Source organism: Acomys russatus, chromosome 23, assembly GCF_903995435.1.
Source record: "Acomys russatus chromosome 23, mAcoRus1.1, whole genome shotgun sequence".
Lineage (NCBI taxonomy): Eukaryota > Metazoa > Chordata > Mammalia > Rodentia > Muridae > Acomys > Acomys russatus.
In genome coordinates, this window is record NC_067159.1 from 33,627,696 (window position 1) to 33,641,786 (window position 14,091).

Below are 14,091 nucleotides of genomic sequence, written 5' to 3' on the forward strand. Positions count from 1 at the left end.
GTTCTTTAATGCACTTGGATTTTAGTTTTGTGGAGGGTGAAAAATATGGATCTACTTGCATTTTTCAAAATAAAGCCATGCAGTTAGACCAATACCACTTGTTAAAGAGGCTATCTTTTTTTTTTTTTTATTGTATGGATTTGGTTTATTTGTCAAAAATAAAGTGTCCATAGGTGTGTGGGTTTATTTCTGCATCTTCTATTGAATTCCTTGATCAACCAGCCTATTTCTATGCCAGTACCATGTCATTTTTATTACTGCTGCTCTATAGTACAGCTTGAGATCAGGGATGGAGAATCCTCTGGAAGATATTTTATTTTACAGGACTGTTTTAGCAATTCTGGTTTTTTTTCTATTTGAAGTTGAGAATTAATCTTTCAAGATCTGTAAAGAATTGTGTAGGTATTTTGATAGGTATTGCACTGAATCTGTAGAATCCTTTTGGTAAGACAACCATTTTTACCATGTTAATTCTCCTGATCCATGAACATGGGAGATCTTTCCATTTTCTGATATTTTCTTCTATTTCTTTCTTCAGAGACGTGAGGATTTTTTCCATACAAGTCTATCACTTACTTGGTTAGAGTTACACTAAGATACTTTATATTGTGAAGGATGTAGTTTTCCTAATTTCTTTCTAAAGACCTCAACATAAATCTAGATGCACCAAATCTGTTAGAAAAAAAAGTGGGGAAGAACCTTGAGCCCATTTACACAGGAGACAACTTCCTGAACAGAACACCAACGGCCCAGGCTCTAAGGTCAACAATTAATACGTGGGACCTCATGAGGCTGAGGAGCTTCTGTAAGGCAGGAGACACTGTCAACAGAACAAAGCGACAGCCTACAAACTGGGAAAAGATCTTCACCAACCCTACATCTGACAAAGGACTAGTATCCTAAATATATAAAGAACTCGAGAAATTAAACACCACCAAACCAAATAACACAACTAAAAATAGGGTACAGAACTAAACAGAGAATTCTCAACAGAAGGAGGTCGAATGGCTGAGAAACACTTAAGGAAATGTTCACCTTCCTTAGTCATCAGGGAAATGCAAATCAAAATCATCCTACCCCTATCAGAACAGCTAATGCCAAATACTCAAGTGACAGCACATGATGGCAAGGATGTAGAGAAAGGTAAACACTCCTCCATCGATGGTGGAAGTACAAGCTTGTACAAACACTTTGGAAATCAATCTGGAGCTCTCTCAGAAAATTGCTAAGAGTACTACCTCAAGACCCAGCTGTACTACTCCTGGACTTATACCCAAAAGATATTCCACCACACAAGAAGGACAAATGCTCAATTATGTTCATAGAAGCTTTATTAGTAATATCCAGAATCTGGAAATGACCTAGATGTCCCTCAGCCAAAGCATGAATAAAGAAACTGTGGTACATTTGCACAATGGAATACTACTCAGCTATTAAAAACAAGGAAGTCTTGAAAATTGCAGGCAAATGGATGGACATAGAAAAGATCATCCTGAGTAAGGTAACCCAGATACAGAAAGACATCTTTGGTATATACTCACTGATTAGTGGACATTAGCCCAACATAGATGTCCTCTGAGGGACTCCACTCAGCGGGGAATCAGACCAGATACGGGGACTCACAGCTAGACTCTGGGGGGAAGTACAGAGAGTTGTGTGGAAATGTGTGTCTGTAAGGGGAGGGGAATGGAAGGACCTGGAGGGGTCATGAGCTCCACAATGAGACCATCAAGGCCAGCAGATATGGACACAGGGGGCCTGCCCAACGGATGCACCAACCAAGGACAGTGCATGCAGAGAACCTAAACTCCCTGTTCAGATGTAGCCTAGGGGCAGCTAACTCTCTACCTGGGGGCAGGTAAGAGGACCAGGGACTGCCTCTGACATGAACTCTAGTGCCAGTGATTTGATCACTGCCCCCTGGAGGGGCAGCCTTGCTGGCCAACAGAAGAAGGGAATGCAGGCTATCCTGATGAGACCTGATAGGCTGAGGTCAGATGGTGGGGGAGGAGCTAGTGGAAGGGAATAGGGCAGAAGAGGGAGGGAAGGTGGGAACTGGAAGATAAGAGAGAGGGGATAACAATAGGAATGTAATGTGAATAAATTATAATCAAAAACTTAAAAATAAAAGTCAATAAATTTCAAAATAAAAAAGTTGCCAGGCAGTGGTGGCACACTCCTTTAATCCCAGCACTCACAAAGCAGAGGCAGGCAGGCAGATTGCTGTGAGTTCAAGGCCAGCCTGGTCTACAAAGTGAGTCCAAGACAGCCAAGACTACACAGAGAAACCCTATCTCGAAAAACCAAATAAATTAATAAGTCATATTAATTTAAAAATATTCTCAAGTTCAATTTTTGAATTGGTTTATGAATTAAGATATTATCATGAGCACCTTAATAGACTGGGAATTCCAGACAGTGTGAGAAATCTATAGAATTGTAACATATGTGCTATGTTACATTTGTTCATTTCATTGACTCTGATACATCAGTTTTCTCTTTCATCTTCGGAAATGGCATCTTTAATTCCACAGCTTCATCAGTACTCTTTTTAGTAGAGATTATTTCAATATGTCACCCTTCAGAAAAAACAGATCTTGGAGAGCTTGAAATTTTTTTTTTTTTTTTTTTTGCTTTTGTTTCCTCCAAAATTGCTTTGTATATTAGGTCATAAAATTTTCCTAAAGCTGAGCCAGCCACATTTGGTTGTGTATAGTTATCATTTCTATGATTTAGATAAAACTATCTGCAGCAATAGGAATATGTTTTAAATTATTTATGATGTCTTGAAAAATAATATCCACTGTAGAATCAAAGACAATTTGGGGTTTTTTTTATTGATCTGTGGATTAATCATGTTTTGCCTTCTCCCCAGCCTTCCTTGTCCTGTCTGCTAAAACTAACATCTCTAAACAATTATCAGAGTGCATGTGTAACGTCTGGGTTGTTACTAAAGGCTTAATTTAATCCCAACACGTACACGTATACTTTGCATTTCTAGATGCAATAGCGTTAATACTGTTGATTTTAAAATTTATAAGTCACAAGGCATACAATTACTTCAACTATGTCTCATGAATCTTTTGAGATACTTACACTTTATTTTATCCTACAATGCAAGCCAAAGTGCTCACTGGAATACATTAGCCACAGTACTCTTTCTAAAAGGTATTAGTATTATCATATACATTTATTTGTTTATTAATTCATTCAATTTTTGTTATGTGTTTGTGTTAGGTTTGGTGGCAAATGCCTTTACCTGCTGAGTCATATTTCTGGCCCTCTGCAAAACTTCTTAAAAGATGAGTTGATGATGCCTTCTTGATTTTTTTTCTCAATATTGTCTTGTGATTTATTCTGTCTCTCCAGGGAGGATGTCTTAGTGTTCCTGTGATAATCAAAATAGTGTTATTACTTCGTCCAGTTAAATAGCATTAGCCATTGTCTTCCTGCCTCCACTGTTTCTATAAAGCACCTTTCTCATATATATATATATATATATATATATATATATATATATATATCCTAACTCTTAGCATCCTATTTGTGTCAGGCATCCCTGCTTCACTATTGAACAGGTCATAAGCTGATAACAAGGAACTTAGACTTTAGAATGATTGGTTGAGTAACTTTGTTGAAACCCGAGTCCTAAGATTATTAAAAGCTATGAATGAGAAAACAATCAAGCTGAAGTTAAAGTCACAGAGTGAAGAAGCAAGGCGAGGTGATGTTTCTGAGGGAGGCGGCAGGGTGAAACAAGTACAGAGAGGAGCCCCAGTAGCCCCTGTGGGCTAGAGCTGGGGCCCCAGGAGCTAGGCTGAGCTGCACTTAGTCCTTTGATGCTCGGGAGCCTGACAGCCATGCTCTTACCGAAGGAGTTTTTTCATTACTCAGTGCAAACTCATTATGCAAAATTCAGAGAAGTTTTACCATGTAACCCTATGAGCCACACAGAGAGATTTATTAACCAAAAAGAGAGACATAAAACACAACCTAATAATAGATATTAAAATTACCATATTCAAAGTATGTGACTAAGGAGACATACAAATCTGTAAAGGAACTGTCCTGTCTTGACATATAGATCTTTACCAGGGAATGATAAGCCTTTGTTTCTTGTCATATCTATCCCACAGTAAGTCACATCAGACACTATAATAAATTCTGAAACATCTTCTCTGAATCACACTTGGATTCTCTCCTGCTTGTTTTCCCCTATGAATGAAATCTTCACTCATACACTGTCTATTTTTTTTTTTTGTAACTCACACCCATCCAGCAGAGATAACTTGGAAGCTCTAGGGACTGAGCCCATGGCATTATGAATACCATGCAAGCACTCTTCCACAGAGCCACACCCCTAGGCCCTAACAAAAACTATTTATTCCCAAACATTTCCATCAATATCCTTCCTTGCTAAGAATCAACTTTGGGGCCCATTATAGAATATAGCATATTTTTTGTTCTTTGGAGATGATGTTGGTAGGAGGTAGAAGGTTGTTCTGTAATGGGAAAAAAAAACAGGCTGCTTTTGCTATAAGGGAGTTGCATGGTACTTGGAAATCAAAGCAAAAGTAGCTCCTATTTCTTCCAAGCTTTCAGCCATTTCTATATTCTTTGGAATTCTAGTGCCTGCCTCAATTTTAACAGTTTTGTTGTTGCCATGGGTTATTGACCATAATGATATCTTCCAGGTGGGATTTACCAACACAGACTCTTTTATCCTATGATGCCCTCGAGAGCTAAAACTTCATGTGTGACAAGACTCAGAGAGTGCTTAGTTTCTCAGACTGTACGGAGATTCACTTGTTTAGTTTGGAGGGTCTAATAGATGTCAAGCTTATTTCTTACTTTATTTTTAAAAGAGTTTTTATTTTATGTGTATGGGTGTTTGCCAGCACACATGTGTGTGGACTGAGTGCCTGTTTGCCTTTGAGGCCAGAAGAGGGCACCAGATCCTCTGAAACTGTAGTTACAGGTTGCTGGGAAACATGGGAAATCAAACCCAGGTCCTCTGTGAAAGCGGTCACTGCTCCTGATCATGAAGCCATCTCTCCAGCCCCTCAAGTGTTTTTTAAATACAAATACCCCCTAGAGTCATAACTTAAGCCACTGAGAGTCGATGTTCTACCAGGGATTACTTGATGGCTCATGATAAAACAATTTTCTGAGGGATGCTGCCCAACGCAGACAGACTATTAAATACCCTTCATTGGCACAGCATCAAAGATTGACCTTCTAATGACATGGTTTTAGTTATAGTTTTCCTGCTTAAAACATTTTTCACGATGCTTCAACTCTAATAAAAATATAGGTGAATTATAAATGAAGAAAATGACAGAAAATGATGTCTTAGTCACAGGAAGTGAGAGAAGTGAAGGGATTTCAAGTGGCAAACCACAGGGAATATAAGGCAGCTGACCATCAGCGCTGGAGTGCATTAAGACTCTTTGTTGGGGAAAGAAAATGGCATTATCTTTATAAAAACACATGTAAAAACAGCAGATGTTGAGATTATAGAGCCATTATTAAAAGTACAAAGCAGCTATATTTACCGTGTGTATTTGAAGAAGATTAAGTCTTCTAGCATGAGATATCGTCTACATGGCAGATACTCATCTAGCTAGGAAAAAAATTGAATCTGGTTAGAGAGTAAACTACATAGAGGGCAGAGGAATGAGCCCATGTAAAGGTGACAAATGAAGAAACAGAGAGAAGGTTCAGAGAAGTAAAGTGCCTCTTGGTTTAGAAGGCTCCAAAAGGATACTCAAGAGCATAAACCCATAGTATATCATTGTATATTTTATATCAAAATGTGTTGTATAAAATGATATTATCCTCTGAGCTCCTAAAAATTTAGCTACTGTGGTTTCTAAAAATATAATTTGGGGAGCTCAGTTGGGAGAATGCTTGCATAGCATTAACAAAGTCCTGGGTCTGATCCCCTACATCGTATAAACAGGGCATGATGGAACACCCCGACCATCTTAACAACACTATGGAGGTGGAGGCAGGAGTATAGGAAGTTCAGCTACTTAGGATATTTGAAGCCAGCCTGGGTTATATGAGACCCTTTCTAAATCAATCAATCAATCAATCAATCAACATTTGCTTTGTAAATACAATTAGTTAGCAATGTCTACGCTATGGTTTGCCTGTGGTAGATGCCCCTGTCTATGTTAATTCCTTGATTTTGATCCCCATTTATAAGTAGCTGTGGACTATTTCCTAAGCTGGTGTTTTCCCTATACATGGTTCAGGAGTAGCCATGAAGAAAAATTTATTTTGTGATGAACGACAAGATGCCTTGCAGTCCCCAACCAGAGGAAGACAGAGCATGAGCACCTTGCTCCAAATATACAAATATGCCTGGAAGTGGGTGAGTGCAGACAACCTCCCTCTAGTGTCCAAGCAGGAAAATATGCAAAGAATATTGCTGGAGCTGGTTGGAAATGTGCTCACAGGCAGTTTGAAATTTACCATTGATATTGGGAGTAATGTGGACCGTTGGTCATCCGAATCTCCAGTACACTCAGGGGCTTAACATACTATGTACTAAAATTCATCTGAGATCAGCTGGCCACCTTGTGCATCTTCCTGTCACCTGCAATTAAAAGGATTTATATGATCACCTGCCACATAAGCATTTGTCAATGCCAAGTTCTCTGTGTAAATCTAAAGTATTCTGGAAATAATGTTTAAGGACAGAAAATCAAAGTTCCATTTCTCATATGTTATAATGTATTTTGGATTTTCTGTTGTAAAATTTTCATCGCAGCTCCATCTCTATACCTAAACAACACAATGTATAGCTTCTGTTTTCTGGGACAGAGTTCATTTCCTGATAGCCTAACTGCAGCATGACAAGGCAAGTCTGTGACAGGAAATAACATGGTATGCTCCCAAGTAGGTGTTACACCATTTCTTCTTTGAGTACTCAATTGAGAATGGGAGAGGACTTTTTTTTTCCCAGACAGGGTTTCTCTGTGTAGCCATGACTTTCCTGGACCTGCCTTATAGAGCAGGCTGGCCTCAAATTCACAAAGATCTGCTTGCCTCTGCCTCCTGAGTGCTGGGAACACAGGCATGCACTACCGCACTTGGGAGAAGAGAAGTTTGAATTGATAGATACATGGGCTCTTTTACTTGATTGTTAAAAAGTCAATCTTTTGTTCCCTCTGGGGCCTTAAGTTATGAGTCAGCATGTACTAGATATTAATAATAAAAATGTTTCAGCACTCAAGTAATATTTATTCGAGTATCCTAACATCAAAACAAATAGAACAGAAGTAGAAAAAAAAGCTGCAAAACATTAAGTACTGCTGAAACATCCACAGTAAAAGGTTGAAATGTATGATTTACTGACCTAAGCTCCCGCACTCCTACCTTCCTGCCATCACAGACCGCTACCCCCACACCCTGCTGTTTGTTATGTGTGCTAGGGATATGATCTCAGGTCCTCACACCGTAGCTGCAAGTCCTTTATCTCCTGGCTTGAGTCATCTCCTCAACCCAGAGGTTTGACTTTTATTCTAAAGTTTGCACTGGGAGCACATATACAAGCATAATATAGCTGGGCTGCATTTTTAGGCATTGGGTGTTTTTAACATTGGAACTAACTGCATGTGGAAATTATTTATTGCTCACTTTATCTCTGTCTCCTACAATTATGCACCTGCTCGCCTGCCTACACATTTGTCCATGTATCTATCCCAGGCTTTCACACTATGTGTTTTACCTCATGTCTTCAACAACTTTCTTCTTAATCTCTTTGCACCTGTTGCGTCATTCTGCATCTTCTTTTCTTGCTCAGTAGCTTGAAAATCCTCCAACCTAGGGTGTCTACATCTGCTTTTCTGTCAAGACCCTAGAAAGATACACTGTTATTCTCCACCAAATACGTGTCTGCACTGGCCTTATGGGATTGGGTAACATGTGTCACCAAACCCATCTTTTGCACTTGGAGAGGAGATAGCATGCTCAAAACATGACAACCAGGCATATTGATCCACAGTCACAAGTACAACGGAATAGCGGGACTCAGGGGAAGTGGAGTTTTCTTAGCCAAGGAATTTTCTTTTGCACATTCAGTGGTCTAACTAGAATACACTATTATATTCAGCTTGGGAGATATGTTTCTGTGAAAGTTTATGGTCTTCTGTAGTTTCAACTCATTCTGTTGTTCTAGAGAAACCTCATAAATTATTGCTTTTTATATTTCATCTTCTGCATTTTAATGGTCAAATACGTTTTTATCTTCTGCATTTATTATTTAAGGTACATCTCTTTCTTTGCTCATGTTTTACAATTTTCTTGTCCTGCTTTTCATTTTTCATTTCGTTTACAGCTTTACACAATTCTTGTTTTTCTAGTTGACTATTTCTGTGATAATTCTTTCATTCTGGTTTGAGGGTTTACTTGTTCTTGGAGCCCCATTGATTGCCCTCAAACTTCTTTCACAGAAACTGTGATCTTGAAATTCATGATTTGATTTCCCTTATATTGCCATAAGGGTTTCTCTTTGTGTGCGGTCTTAGTTCTGTTACCCTCGTGCCCCTTTCCTGGCTTTATGCTGCCCATCACTGTGGAGGTTAGAACAACTATGCCATAATGTGTTCCTATGTTCTAACCATCCCTCCCCTCCCAGGCCCGGCCAGTCTGTGTTCATGCTGCATTCCTAGGTGTTTCCTCTACAGCAGGTATAGGCAAATGGTGTGAGGGGAGGGAAAACTTATTCGAGTTGATTTTCAAAAAGCCAGGATACGAGGATACAAACATCGTGGGGTGATTGACAGCTGCATTGGCTACAGCAGGGTAGGTAGGCTGTGGCCGCTGCTGGATTTTGTTTCCCCCATCCCTGCCAGTAGCCAGAGGAAGTCATCATAATTTGAAGCATTTTCCAGTGTCTCAGGAACAACTTTAGCACAGAAACATTCTATCTTCTGTCTGTAAAGCTTCTTGAGATTAAGGCTGATCATCAATTATTTGAAGACTATTTCAGCTCTGTGTGTGGGAGGAATAACTGGATTTATTCATTTACTCTTTGATTACTGTGATATAGGAATGACCTTTAAAGCACCTTTCTCCAGAAAAATATGACTTGCTCATAATCTCTTGGCATTCCTGCCTTATCTTCACGGGAGATCATTAGTGCATAAACCTGAGGTTCTCACAGCATTTCACACTGTTTAAGGAACTGACAATTTTTTCATCATTACAGTTACCAGGAACTCCTTGGATGCCATAGAATAATATTATAAAGTGTTGCTGCAATTTCCAATCCCAACTTAAATGAATTTACTTAGGGGCATCATATGCAATGAATTGTTTCTCATATTCAACACTAAATGATTACTCAAAGAAAATCACATGACCATGCTATATTTATGAAGAGTTTTCATAGTAAATGTCTTATAAATTAACATAATTTATGAGTCTCAGGATTTCTCTGCACTTGGCTAAAGGAAATGGATGTATTTGAGCTGTTACATAGCTTTTGGTTGGATCTTACATCTATGGAAGTTTTAAATAACCCATGAAGAATCACGTAGACTTCAGTGGTAAATAAAGGAGAAAAATTATTTTCAAGACTAATACACAAAAAGAGAGCTGTTAAGCAGGTCACAATAGCTAATCTCTTTGACCTCAGCACTTGGGAGACAGAGGCAGGAAGATCACCGTAAGTTTGAGGTCAAGATCATGTTCCAGTGAGTTCCAGGACACCAAGGACTACACATCGAGACCTTGTTTTTAAACATCAAAATTTAAAATTTTTAATAATTATATTATGTTCTATGATTGTATTTATATAATTTGAAAGATAAAAGCCATTGATTAAAGATTTAAGAATTTAATTTTCTTATTTAAATACACAAAATTGCTATTGGAGAACAAGGCTGATGTAATTTTAGCAATAATATGAACAGTTGCTGTGTAGTGAAAGATATTATTTGATCTTTGGCACATTTAAATACGCACATGTACTCTCAACAGAAACAATCAACATGCATTTTATGAATTTTAAATGGTATCAGAGCACAAGAACCTAAACTCAATTTGAACTTCAGATTTCTTGATAATTTAAAGACTTAATGGTCAAATGTACATTTGTTAACAAATGATTTCAAGAACAGATTCAGTGAAATTAGATATTCCCCTGGCTTTCACATATTTAGCACTGCCTTGAACTAATTAAAGGTGCTGTGATTCCAAGCAACTATTAATTTACTCAGTAAATTGAACAAATCAAATTAAGTAACTGCACAAATTAAGTTAGTAATAGAATGGCTTGCTGATTGGTAGATCACTCAGTTTCTGATTGCTGCTTCTCTATTCTTTGATCTGCGATGATTTCATTTTTGTATCATGTACTGCTGTTTTATTGTTTCCATCTTTCCTTAACTAGGTACTCTTTAAACAATGTAGAAATGACCTTATCTTCTTAGCAAATAGTTTTCATTATCTTGATTTCCTTTTTAAGGCCCCACTGGAATCTTAAGACCACACTTAGACTCTGCTTGTTGAATTCCAATTTAGTCATACGTCACATACAGAAGGAATCTGAAGAAGTTAACATCAACACTGCTCTAGAAGTCAAAGGGCAATAGAAGGACATTTAACACATGTAGATAGATATCGAACAAAGCCTCTCTATTACATATAGGAACTTGGGTAGGTTGATACATGCATTTTGTATGGAAATGTGAGTTTTCCCTAAGTGCTTTAATATGTCCCATATTCATAATTCCATCTGTTATGGCCTGAGTTGTGTTCTCATCTCCTGAAACTTACATGTTGAGGTTCTAGTCTTCAGTATGTAGTCAGGCTTTGAGACAAGGTTGCAGAAGAGGCAATTGAAGTGGACTCTTTAAGAGAGACCCAGCCAATGTAACCTGCATGTCCTAGTATGAAGGAATTTGAACAAAGACCAAAGCATGAGCATTTCAAGACACAGAGAGAAAGTGATAATCTAAAAGCCAGTAAGAAAACCCTTCAGAGAACTAAAGCTGTTGATCAGGGTCCTTAAATGCTAACTTTTAAAAGAGTGATGAAATAAAATTCTGTTGTTCAAGCAACCATAGCAACTAGAATACTGTATTAGTCAGGGTTTCTGTTGCTGTGACTAAATACTATGACCAAAATGCAAGTTAAGGAGGAAAAGGTCTATTCATTTTCTATTTGCAGATCACAGTTGGAGGACATCATTGGAAGAAGTCAGGACAGGAATTCTATCAGGCCTGGAGCCTGGAGGCAAAAGCTGATGCAGAGGCCATGGAGGGGTGCTGCTTATTGGCTTGCTCCACATGACTTGCTCACCATGCTTTCTTAGACCCCAGGACCAAGAGCGCAGGCATAGCACCACCCACCATGGGCTGAGCACTCCCTCATTGATCACTAATTGAGAAAATACCTTAAAGTTAATCTCATGGAGGCATTTCCTCAACCGAGGCGCCTTCTTTTCTGATGACTCTAATTTGTGTCAAGTTGACACACAAAACCAGCCAGTATAAATACTGTGTTATGGTCATGTTAGTAACTAATCTACCATCCTGTAGCTAAAGGGCCTTTCCCTCCTGTGCATTATCATTTTGCTCTAAGAGTTTTACTACAGTAGGCAAAGTACAATGCTTGTGCTTATCTACATAGACATATGGAGCTTTCATAGGCTGTTACAAAGGCAGAGTCCTTATTTTTCTCAGAAGAACCCATGTTTGGCCCTGCTGTAAGTATACAAAGGCACCAGCCAATATAGCTGGGTGGATTTTCCTGTTTTATGCTCATTTCCACTGGAGGTCATACTCTTTGCTCAGTACTATTTTAACATTGGTTTATATACTTATTGTTTCTGAGGCATGAACTACACTATGGGACATAATTAAGAGATTATGCATATCAGGTGCTTATATTATTTTCATTATTATGTATTCTTAATCAGTTACTTAGAGAATTCCACAGACTAATTGGTGTTATCTTGAGTCTGCCACATTTCAAACCAGTTTTGAGCTTCAATGTTAATAATATATATATATATATATATATATATATATATATATATATATATATATATATATATGTTGTTATAGTTTGAAAAGCTTAGATAAATTTTAAGATGATCAAAGACAAGTTAAATACATTTTATATTTTCTGTTACCAAACCCAGTTATGCTTCAAATACAGGTATTGAGTTACCACTTGGAAGGTTACTAATTTTTTGAAAATAATCTCATTATTTTTCTATTTGTCTATTTTACGTGCAATATAAGTGTAGTCAAGGTATTTCTATACTCCTTACTCATATGTCAGATTACTGACCAGTAACAAACACATTGTCATGGCTGGCTCAACTAAACTGCCTTCCTTCTCTGCTCTTCTCTTCTCTTCTCTTGCCCTCCTTCCTTCTTTTTATATTTCTTACTACAAATGATCAAATAATTTCTTACAGAATAAACTTCCAGTTTGATTAGTTTCCCCATTTGACTAATGTTTGTTTTGGAAACGACTTCTGTAGCAACAGGGCAGAAATCAATCTATCTTGTCACTGACAGATTGAGTTTAGAGTATTTTGCTTACTCACCATGGTTCCTAGATCTGAGCAGTCAATAGTTTCTGGCTAAAGCCACCATCCAACATAGTCCTCCTCCAAAAGAAACAACAACAAAATCAGACATTTAAAACCTATTGCTGCTTCCTCTTCCTTCCTTTCTTTCTCTTTGATACAGGGTTCCTCTGTGTAGCCTTGACTCTCTTTGTAGACTAGGCTGGTTTCAAACTCACAGCAATTTACCTGCCTCTGCCTCCCTGCGTGTTGGAATTACAGGTGTGTGTGACCGCCTGCTTCCTCTTTCTTTAATTGTATAAGAAAGTTATAATTCTTATATTGGTATAAGGTATAGGTATAGGTATAAGTCCTACCAATGAAGACTGACAATCTCAGCTACTCAAAAGGCTAAGGCAGGAGGATCAGAAGTTCAAAGCCTTCCTGAGATACAATTCACAGTCAACCTAAGTTGACTCAAAATAAAAGATAGAAAAAGTGAGACTGGAGATGCGTCTTGGTAGAGTGCTTATGTAGCATGTACTAGACCCATAGGCTCAATATCTGTACTGCACACAAAATAGAACAGATGATAACTCCTTGTGTTTTTGCATAACCTACCAGAGGCCCTGAGTTCTAATGAACTGAATCCAGACTTAATCCTGAGTATCTAAGAGTCATTGTTTACCAGCATGAGATTTCTTACACTGAACTTCACTGAAGAACAGAGTGGTCTTCCTTTTTATATCAAGTCTTCCTTGATACTAATACTTCCATACTGTTTCCTTTTCACTGCTGCTCATTGAAACAAGGTTTCATGTTTAGGCTAGGATAAGTCAGAACTCACTATGTAGTCCAGGCTAGCCACTGAGCTTACAGATGTGAGCCACCATACTCAGCTATAGTATGGTTTCCAAAGATGAGTCTTGAACTAATCTCTGAGAACTCTACAGGAGTTCCACAGGATAAGTGGATTACCAGGAAGGATAGATATGTGGTGTATATAACCAACAGAAAATGCGTATGAGAAGGAGAAATGTAGATTTGAATGTGAGGAGGTTGTTTCTGATTCCAACCTCACTTATGGCCACTTACATGCACAAGAATCAGTACAAGTTTCTCTGCTCCAGTCTTAGAATTTATTGTTTGGATTTGAAAAATGTGTGTGTTCAGGCTGCAAAAGAACAAACTGCACAGTGGTTTTCTTTCATTTGGATTCAGGGAAAACACTGGGAAGATGACTGACATTTCAAGGTTCAAGAAAGTCAAACATTGGCCACGCAGTTCTTTTACTGCTTCACTGTGTAATCTCCTGATCATTTCATTTGTACATGTCTGTGTCAAGCCTGGGTCAATGACTCACAAGTATGTGTGGAGGTCATTTTTTTAATTATTATTATTAGCTCATCGTTTGTCCATTAGATAAAGGCAGGACAAAGCAGCATAAGCTAAAGCAAGCATCAAATGTGAGATTCAGGGTTTGTTCTCATATCTGAATCTATTTTCAAAACTGTTAGTGCTCATTTGCATCTATTAAAATGAGTCTAAACACAATT